Genomic DNA, 10379 nt, shown 5'->3' with positions numbered 1-10379 from the left:
CAGGCTCCTGTAACATGTTAGCATGTTCCTTTAAACTCAAGTTCTGATCCAGTTTTACCCCCAAGTTCTTAACAATTGGCTTTGGGCATGGGACGGGGCCAAGATCTAAAGGCCACCAGTCGGGAGACCAGAGCATGCTAGCTTTCCCAAATAGCATTACCTCGGTCTTCCCGACGTTACACTGGAGGCAGTTGGTAGCCATCCAGTGGGACACTGCTCTCATGCCCTCGGCAAATTTGTTCTTCACATCGGGCGTAAGAGAATTGAAAGGGAAGAGCAGCTGGGTGTCATCAGCGTATGACACTGGTGTGAACCCAAACCTTCTCACAATCGCTGCAAGGGGGGCCACATACACATTAAATAATGTGGGGCTTAGACATGAGCCCTGTGGCACCCCCTTAGTGAGTACCCTCGAGGTGGAACGATAGGGTCCCATGCTAACAGATTGTGAGCGGCCGGAGAGAAAGCTCTCCAACCAGGACAGTGCCAATCCTCCAATACCCACTCTCTGCAATCGGCCGAGAAGAATCTCATGAGACACAGTATCAAAGGCTGCCGACAGGTCTAACAGCACCAGAATCATTGATCCTCCTCTATCCTGTGACATCTTGATGTTATCAGTCACGGAGAGGAGCGCTGATTCTGTGCTGTAGTTGGGCCTGAACCCAGATTGTGATGGGTCCAGGCCCCCTGTCGCCTCTATGAACCTGGAAACATGGATGTTTACATGCTTCTCGGCCAATTTACCTAAAAAAGGTAAGAGAGAGATGGGACGGAGGTTGGAGAGTTCTGTCCATGGTAAGGTCGTGTTCTTCCGTATTGGGTTCACAACTGCCTCCTTCCACTGCCGAGGGAGCTGGCCTTCTTTAAAAGAAAGGTTTAGAATCTTTTGAATTGTGGGGCAAAGAATTTTATTCAAGGTGACAGTTAGTTTAGCTGGTATCAAATCAAGAGGGGATCCTGTTTTCATATTGTTTATTAGTGTTTGGGTGTCACTATAACTAATGTCAGGGAAGGTGAGAAGAACACCTCTAGATGTGTCAGGATAATGATGATTTATACTGGAATGCTCCGGCTCACTGGGGTATTGGGCAGTGATAATTTTTTTATAAATTATCTCAATTTTGTCCTCAAAAAATTGGGAGGTGTTATTGCACAAAAGTTGTGTGAATTCGTCTGGACTTTCACATACAGTTGGTTTAGTGAAAGTGTCTAAGATTTTATACAACTCTCTGGGGGAATTGCCAGCTACCTCTAACTGTGCATTAATGCTATTCTTTCTTGCCTGCTTAATATTTTTATAGTAAGCAGACATTGCTTTTTGATAGTTGATCTTATTTTCACTGGTATGAGTTTTCCTCCAGAGTTTTTCCAGCTTCCTACACCTTTGCTTTTCCAATTTTAAGGATTCAGTATACCATATATCCCTCTTGGCCACAGACGGTTGTTTAACTGTTCTTAAAGGGGCCAGATGGTTCAGCATGTCAGATAAGGTGGTATCAAATTTAGACAAAGCTGATCCAATATTATCGGAGTCCAGTATTACGGGCTCAATCCAGACTTCCTTCACTGTTTCTACAGTGATTTTATGCCAAGGCCTTCGTTTAACGGTCGGTATGCTAGAAGGTTTATTTTGTTTATTTAAACCTTTAAGAGTAAATTCCAGCATACTATGATCTGACCAATTAACTGCTTTAGGATGATGACAATATACCGAGGTGCAATTAGTAAATATTAGGTCCAGTGTATGGCCACCCCTGTGGGTAGGCCCGCTATTCTGTAGCTCCAGACCCAATAGGGCCAGATCAGATATTATAGTTTTCGTCTCTGGATGGTCCGCTTTGTCCACATGAAAGTTGAAGTCTCCCAATAAAATGAACTTTTCTCCAACTTTCATGTGTTGTGCCAGTAATTCCATCAACGCTAAGGTAAAACCAGCATTAGGTCCAGGGGGGCGGTAAACTAAGGCACCCTTCCAGCACTCCTTAGGTCCTAGTACAATTGAAAATATCATGACTTCCATGGCAAGCTGGGTAATCTGTTCTAGAACAATGACTTTAAGATGTTCTTTATGTATAATAGCAATACCACCCCCAATTTTGTCAGGACGATCCTGCCGTAGAATTTTATATCCAGCAGGGATCCCCAGTGTAATGGAAGGGGTAGTATGCGGCTTTAGCCATGTTTCAGTAAGAAAGCTTACCTCAGGCTTAAGGGTATGGATAAGGTCCCATATTTGTAAATGATGTCGTGGAAAGGAGCGAACATTTAACAGGAAGCATTTCCAGCCTTCTATCATAGCAGTATTCTTCCTAACGTGACCCCTAATAATTGATGTGTGTGTAGCCTGAAACCTGCATTTGGCACATGAAAAGGGTCCTTCAGGACTTGGCCAACAGTCATTAATACAACTATCCAGCCCCTGAGGCTGTAGGTTTAATAGATCGTGAGAAGAATACCTGAAACGTGAGTCTTGGAAAAAATCCATGATGGTAGGGACAGAGTGACAGGCCCCAGGCCCGTTCTGGCACGGACGGGCACAGACGGGCCACTCTTTGGCTACTCTTCGGCTCCGCTGCGCGCTCCCGCTGCGCGTACACAGGGAGGCGAGGGCTAAATAGCCCCGAGCTAGTAAACCGCTAGAGCGCTGACCGCTAAGCGGTGTTCAACCAGGAAGTGGTGTCCTCCCACCCTTTCCAATCAGGGCTCTGGAGGAAGCGCGAATGACGGGCTGCAAAGCTGCTAGAATGTCCCACTAAGCCCCCAGCAGTAAGTGTACAAATGAATGTATGCAGTGTAGAGTGTCACCAATCAATTTTAAAAGCGTCACAAATCAAATTTTAAAATTTCATACTTTTACATCAGTATCATTAAAATTGTTTCAAGGCATAAGCGCACTCAGCACAACATAGGTTTTTTACTAGAAGCTTAGGCGAGCGAGCGGATCGGGGTGACGCTGCCACAATCACCCTTACCGCATCGCGCCGATGTCAGGCTCCGCCTAAATAGCCCCGAGCTAGTAAACCGCTAGAGTGCTGACCGCTAAGCGGTGTTCAACCAGGAAGTGGTGTCCTCCCACCCTTTCCAATCAGGGCTCTGGAGGAAGCGCGAATAACGGGCTGCAAAGCGGCTAGAATGTCCCACTAAGCCCCCAGCAGTAAGTGTACAAATGAATGTATGCAGTGTAGAGTGTCACCAATCAATTTTAAAAGCGTCACAAATCAAATTTTAAAATTTCATACTTTTACATCAGTATCATTAAAATTGTTTCAAGGCATAAGCGCACTCAGCACAACATAGGTTTTTTACTAGAAGCTTAGGCGAGCGAGCGGATCGGGGTGACGCTGCCACAATCACCCTTACCGCCTTAGACACAACAATATTAAGGCTGAAAGACAAGAAAGGAAAAATATGCCTAAAGGCACGTATTTGGAAAGAGCAGGTCTTAGTGACTTTTGCCATTTGCTGTTCCATGTTCAATTCAGAATCTAGGTCTTATTTGGATAGACTTAAATAACAATATTGGGCCCAATTCACAAAAGTAAACTGAGCCGAATGTCTAACTTTACGATTTTCGGTATTCACAAAGGGCATTTACTACACAAAAACACCCTTTATGAAAACCAAAATTAGAACTTTGCGACTTTCGGAATATACAAAGGGCATTTACGAGTACTAAATGCCCTTTGTGAATACCGATAGTCATAAAGTTAGACTTCTGTCTTATTGTACCTTTGAAATTCGGACCCAAACGATTTTGGTCATAGTAATGCAAGAACCTGTCCTGGTTTCTTCATCTGCGGCTAACTGGGTTGTGCCAACTACTAGTGGAATAACTGCCACGCCGGTGGATTGGAGTAGATTTCTAGAAACCACCTTGAGCTCACTTACTTTCTTGTGCCATATATATTAACTACTTTTAAACCATTGCCACCATTGCAAGAAAAAGGCTTGAGACAGAATTGCATTTTCTGCTGCTTTCTCATTTTTACCATGAACAAAGAGTGCAATGGCTTACACCACGTTTTAAATATGGGTTTATTGCTCTAGGTAAATTATTTTCCTATAGGACGTCAGATACATATGCGTCCTTAATTTTCACTTTATCTCGATATATATATATATATATATATATATATATATATATATATATATATATATATATATATATATATATATATATATATATATATATATATATATATATATATATAGTTTGCCTGGGAGAGTAGCTCGAACTGCTTGTCTCTGACATCAAGAGCCACTATTACATCCCATATAGGGTTGAGGAACACATTTACCTTGCACAAATGTCAGAGCACTATAGTTAATTTATTTTAAATAATATGTACAAACCAGTAAGAAGTGACCTTCTCCAATCGATACTGCTGCATTGCTTGATTGGCTGTTTTTAACTGGTTTCTGTTTCTGAAGTGTTTAAGAATTTCTTTAATTATTCTTTTGTAGTTTTATCAGTAACTTAACCCAAAAGAAACATGAATTGTCTTGTTTTGACTCCTTTATTTCCTTTGATCAGTTGGAGCAGCAATGATTCACCTTTCGTAAGGATGACTCTGGGAGTGAAGAGTTCACTCCCTGGACTCTCATCACTGAGCTCTGAGGTAGATCCAACCTCACCTCTTCTTGTCATCAGTCATGGGTGTAGTCAGTATGCGCCTCTCCCAGGATAATGTCTTGGGTGTGTGCCATCTTTAAGCAGCGTGGCCTGGGTTATGAAATCTGCACCCTGTGGAGAAGTATGCCTTGGTGCATGTAGTCTCCACCCATGAAGAAGAAGGTCCCGTATATTTGCAGTCTGCATCCCTGTGGGTCATGTTCTTGCTGGGTGTAGCCCAGTGGCGGCTCCTCCGCTAAGGCAGAAGAGTTTCACCACAGTGCTCAAAAGGAAAAATAAAATGATAACATATCGTGATTATAATTTTTGTTCTCTTATTGCAGGCAGTGGTTCTCTGGCGGGGCAGGTCTGGCCAGAGCAGGGGGGGGAGCGGTTTGCACTCCCTAAGTGCGCACGACTGCTTGGCTGGCCAAACGGTAATGCGCACTTTGCATCGTCCCCACCAGGCTGTAATGCACACCCTGGTGGGGAACACGGCAAACCTCCTATTCCCCATCTGAGCACCGAACCACTGCGTATAGACCAATCACAACGCAGCATGCAGCGTTGTGATTGGCTCAGGGGAGCTTGGGAGCCCGGGTGCTTCCGGCTGCTTCCTGTTGCTGGGCCAGAGACGGGAAGAAGAGGGCGGAGTAGAGGCATGGCTGGCTGTATTCAGGTATGTTTTGTTTCTTTTTTCATACCCGTAACACCACCCGGGTCCAGTAGCAACCGCCACTGGTGTAGTCTGACCCATTCTGGGCTTATTTGTAAAACACACTTCTGCAAATAGTACTTTTCCGACCGTTTGAGGCCCCCAAAGCTATAACAATGGCTTGGGCAGCTGGTACTGGTGTTTTTGTAATGTAAATTATTCTGCTCATATTTTAATTGCACAAACAGTGTCTTTCATAAGATTCAGTGTTGACATTTAGGTGCTGGTGCCAAGCACAGAAAACCACTGGCTCAAATTAAGCACTGAGCATATGTTGAGATTATGCAGTGTACATTCCATGAAAGGGGAGGCACTGTATACATACTGTCTTCACCATATAAGGGAACTTGTCATGGATGTATGGAGTCGGTACCCCATAGAGGATGATGTTATTTTCTAGGCCGTCTGCGACTGTCCTCATCCTTACGGTCTTCTCTTGGGTATATTCAGCCTGTAACTAACCCGAAATCACAGGAACCTGCATTGGGTGTTTAAAGCCTGCAACCCCTGCATGATGTGCATGCCACCATCTAGGAGCATGCACTCAGTGTAGTCAGTCTGCTCCAGAGCTGGCCCCTCGAGACCATGTCTTGGGCAGCCTGCTTCTGCCTTCACTCCTAGGTACATGCCTATGGTGAATCTGCGACAAGAAAACTATGTTCATTGCTGAGTTTACTTTCATCGTGATTATTATGGCAGTGATAGCTTGGGTTGTAGAGGAAGTGGCTCCTGTTCGACAAGCGCTGAATGCCACTACTCTAGCCCCCATTGAGCATCATAATTTCTCCCTTCCCTATCATGAACAGCAGCATAGAATGTCCTACCTCAATAATACGTTAATTCAGATGTTGAATCACACCCATAATGCTACGAACACCACCAACTGTTGCGTGTGTGGAATGATGCCAGCTCATCAACAAAAAGGGAGGAACACCTTTCATTCCTCTTCCGTTTTCACACAATGCGTCTTGTCCGGCTTGGTTGGCATTGCTGTGGACTTCTGAAGTTGGTAATATCACCTATGCTGATGTAGGGAGACTGAATTTCCAGCTAAATAAAGTGTGTTACCCTGATGAGGAAGGAGAGCCACAGGCAAAAGGAACTGTATAGGAGATGGAGGAGTATCGCAGAGGAAATTCCTCCATGCGTTATGTTTTCTCTAACACCCTAACATCCAAGGGTAATGGACCTCCTGTTATAGCTGTTACTAGAGCCCGAACAGACTTGTGTGTGAACTGTGTTGGAAATATTCTTGTGGGGAAGAGCGACTGTACCCTGGTACTGAACATTACTGGGGTGAATAACAGTAGCTTTATGTCATCCCACAATACTTTCTTCATCTGTGGGAATAAAGGTTACTACCATCTACCCATTGGATAGTCAGGAATTTGCTATGTGCCCTTTTTACTGCCATCTGTGTTTTTGGCTCCTGCATCCTATCACAGGGACTATAGACTGTTTAATAACATTTCCAAGAACCAATATAAGAGGACAATAAATCATGATGAGGTGGATCAGACTGACACTGCACTGCAGCAATATGTTGACTTTAATTTGGGATTCTTCTTCTTTGTTGGTGCCGCTTTGTACAGTGTGCAAATCAGGCGCTTAGCACATGTTGTAGGGGCTGTGACCAACCAGACAGCTATGGCACTTGGAAACATCAGAGAAAAACTGCAGATTGCAAGGATTATGGCGCTCCAAAATAGAATGGTCCTTGATGTTGTGTTAGCTGATTGTGTTGGTGCATGTCTCATCATCGAGAGCAGTTGCTCTGTTTATATCCCTGATCAAGCCCCTTCAGTTTTTAATGCAATCTCTAAACTGCATAAAATCGCTGCTGAGATTCACCCTAATACCGGAACATGGACTTTAATCGGTTGGCTATGGACACTATTTGTTACCTGGGGCTGGAAATTATTGACGATCTCATGTATCTTCTTTGCATCCTACTATTATGTTGCTTACGTCTACAATGTGGCCCAATGCTTTGTTCCCTCTGTTGTATAGCGTTTTAGGACCCTAGTGTAATTTTCCCGATTCATGCCCTTATATAGGTGTAATTCACATTACCCTTATATAGGCATAGAAATCATAACCATATTTAGACATAACCCATCCAGTCCAAATACGGCATGGCTACTTCCACTAGTTCTAAAAAGCTACAACGATTTCTTGGAAAACTCGGCTTCAGCAGACAGGGACCTTTCTTGAATATTGATTTATCCTAGAAATCATGGCGTTTTCAAAGAAGTACCATTCCCTTGGGGTTCTTTGGTGACGTTATTATGTCCGACTTTACGTCACATTAGGCACCTTCAAGGTATAAATATGCCTACACTTCCCTAGCAAACACACAGTGGTTTGGAGCAGTTTGACTATCTACTTGCCTGACACATCTCGCTACAGCAAGTGCCGAAGGAAGCCGACCCTCCAGCTGATGCACTGACAGAGAGACTGCCTTTCTCCCACTGAGAATCCAGCTTCAGTGTTTCCAAGCTCCCCTCGTGGGGTGTTGGGAAATCGAGTCCCGAGACAGAGATACCAGACCTCCTTCATTCTAAACCAAGGTACGGAGCTGATTAGACCCTAACAGAAATCTTGGATAGATTCTTGGCAAAGAAACTAAACCCATACTTACTTCTTCCCTCGTACGAGACTTAGGTTAGGTACAACGGAGTAGGCATATTTTAGAAGCACCAGTTGAGTACTTTTAGTCTTTGTTATTTATGTATGTATTTTATGGCTTAGAAACCATACCATGCTTTTACAGTATTATTTTATAATACTCTTCTTGTCTTCTTGCTGTACGCATTATACTTTACAGCCAGTATTATGATTTAGAAGTTCATTTCTTTTGCATGCCGAAGGAAGCCGACCCTCCAGCTGACGCACTGACAGAGAGACTGCCTTTCTCCCACTTAGAATCCAGCTCCAGTGTTTCCTAGCTCCCCTCGCGGAGTGTTGAGAAATCGAGTCCCGAGACAGAGATACCAGACCTCCTTCATTCTAAACCAAGGCACGGAGCTGATTAGACCCTAACAGAAATCTTGGATAGATTCTTGGCAAAGAAACTAAACCCATACTTACTTCTTCCCTCGTACGAGACTTAGGTTAGGTACATCGGAGTAGGCATATTTTAGAAGCACCAGTTGAGTACTTTTAGTCTTTGTTATTTATGTATGTATTTTATGGCTTAGAAACCATACCATGCTTTTACAGTATTATTTTATAATACTCTTCTTGTCTTCTTGCTGTACGCATTATACTTTACAGCCAGTATTACGATTGTAGAAGTTCATTTCTTTTGCATGAGAAAGAAGACTGTTCAATCAATACTTTTATTGAAAACGCCCGTCTCTCTATTTCTCTGCTCCTCTGGTGAAATGAAGCATGCACGATTGACTGAGTGAAATATCTATCTATTGTTTCCACTACTCTGAAGATCAGTTTTATCTTGGGGAAACAAAGTTGTCATGTTTATGCGGTTGTCAGAAACGAATCCCTTCTTGTGTATTCGAGAAAGTTTCCAGTGACCTCTGAGCTAGCTGGCACTCACAATTAAGTCTAATATATTCGATTGAGACCTAGTCGACCTAAGTCCTACTTAGGTCGACTAGGTCTCCATCGAATATATTAGACTTGTGTTTATCGAATAGTAGGATATATTATTCCAATGCGCAGAGCCTATTGGGAATATAGGAACTACACTACATGGCGCCCAACGTTTGGTAAGGCACTAATTTAACGCTAGATACTAGAGTAACTCAGTTGTGCTTTTCACAGAGACCCCTTTTCCCCGTAAAATACTCCAATAGACGTCTGGAGTGGGTTAAAGGATAAAATATCCGCCATAACTGAGTAAGACTAAAATCCTATGTATTAGTTTTTGGTTTTTTCAATGTTGAAGGATACAGTGTTCCAAAATATTGTGCACCTTATCTTTGTTTCCTTGAAACTTGCTCTGCAAACTTTCAGTCAACAAAATGAGTGACGACGAGAACAGTGGAGCTACAAGAACTGCAGCCCAACGGGGTTTAGACGATACAGGTTTCCAACAAAATTACCCGGATGCTATAGTCATCCCGGAAAATTTAAGGAAAACCATCACTATAAAGCTCATAACAAATGGCCTATCATCAAGAGGTGGTAGGGTCATCTTTGTCATAGAGGCACACCCATATCGGCAGACAGAGGTATTCTACTCATGGCTAGTCTTCCCTGAAGCAAATCCAGTAACACATGTGTTCCACTTCTACAAAGTAGAGGAACCTCCAACGGAGTATGTTCCTTTTGAGGACATTGAAATTCGATTAACATACCAAGAGCATGCGCTCTGGTTTAAAGGCGCCCTTCAACATCAAAATCACATTACCAGGCTTGGTCCACTAAATAGACCAGGAGCAACATGGCCGATACTAGCCAGCTATACGCCACATCCTGCCATTGAAGAAATGTCAGGTCCAGAACTATTAGTTCAACTAAAACAACAAATAAAAATAGATAGACAATTGGTTCAATATGTCATGCGGACTCTAACAGTCCAACCGGCTATCAGGATTCCACAGCAAACCCCTCATCAGGGAAACACAAATAAAATGACACCACAGACTATACAATCAGTCATTGGAAAATTGCCCGCAAAACGGGAACAAATTCTATTGTGATTAGCTCAAAAAATTACTCAAATAGAGGCAGTATTTCCAGATAGCACACCTGATGAGAAATACAGAATTTTAACAATCTGTTTACCAATGGGGATCGCACCACATTTAGAGGACTGTGACACTTGGGGTACAGTCTTTGCTGCTGGAGAAAAGTCACCGAAGACCAGCTGATCTCCTCCTTCACCAAGAACCCACCCACCGACCCCACCAACCCAGACGCAGCAGCCCGCAACCTCAGACAGTGGATCGAACTGTGCCAACACCCTTGCCCCGCTCAAGAAACCCTCCAACAGCCACGCCAACAAGAGAGCCACCTGGTTCACTGACGAGCTCCAGGCCTCCAAATGTGCATGCCGGACACTGGAGAAGACATGGCTCCATG

This window comes from Lissotriton helveticus, chromosome 1_1 (assembly GCF_964261635.1).
Source record: "Lissotriton helveticus chromosome 1_1, aLisHel1.1, whole genome shotgun sequence".
NCBI lineage: Eukaryota > Metazoa > Chordata > Amphibia > Caudata > Salamandridae > Lissotriton > Lissotriton helveticus.
This window is presented reverse-complemented; position numbering follows the sequence as displayed.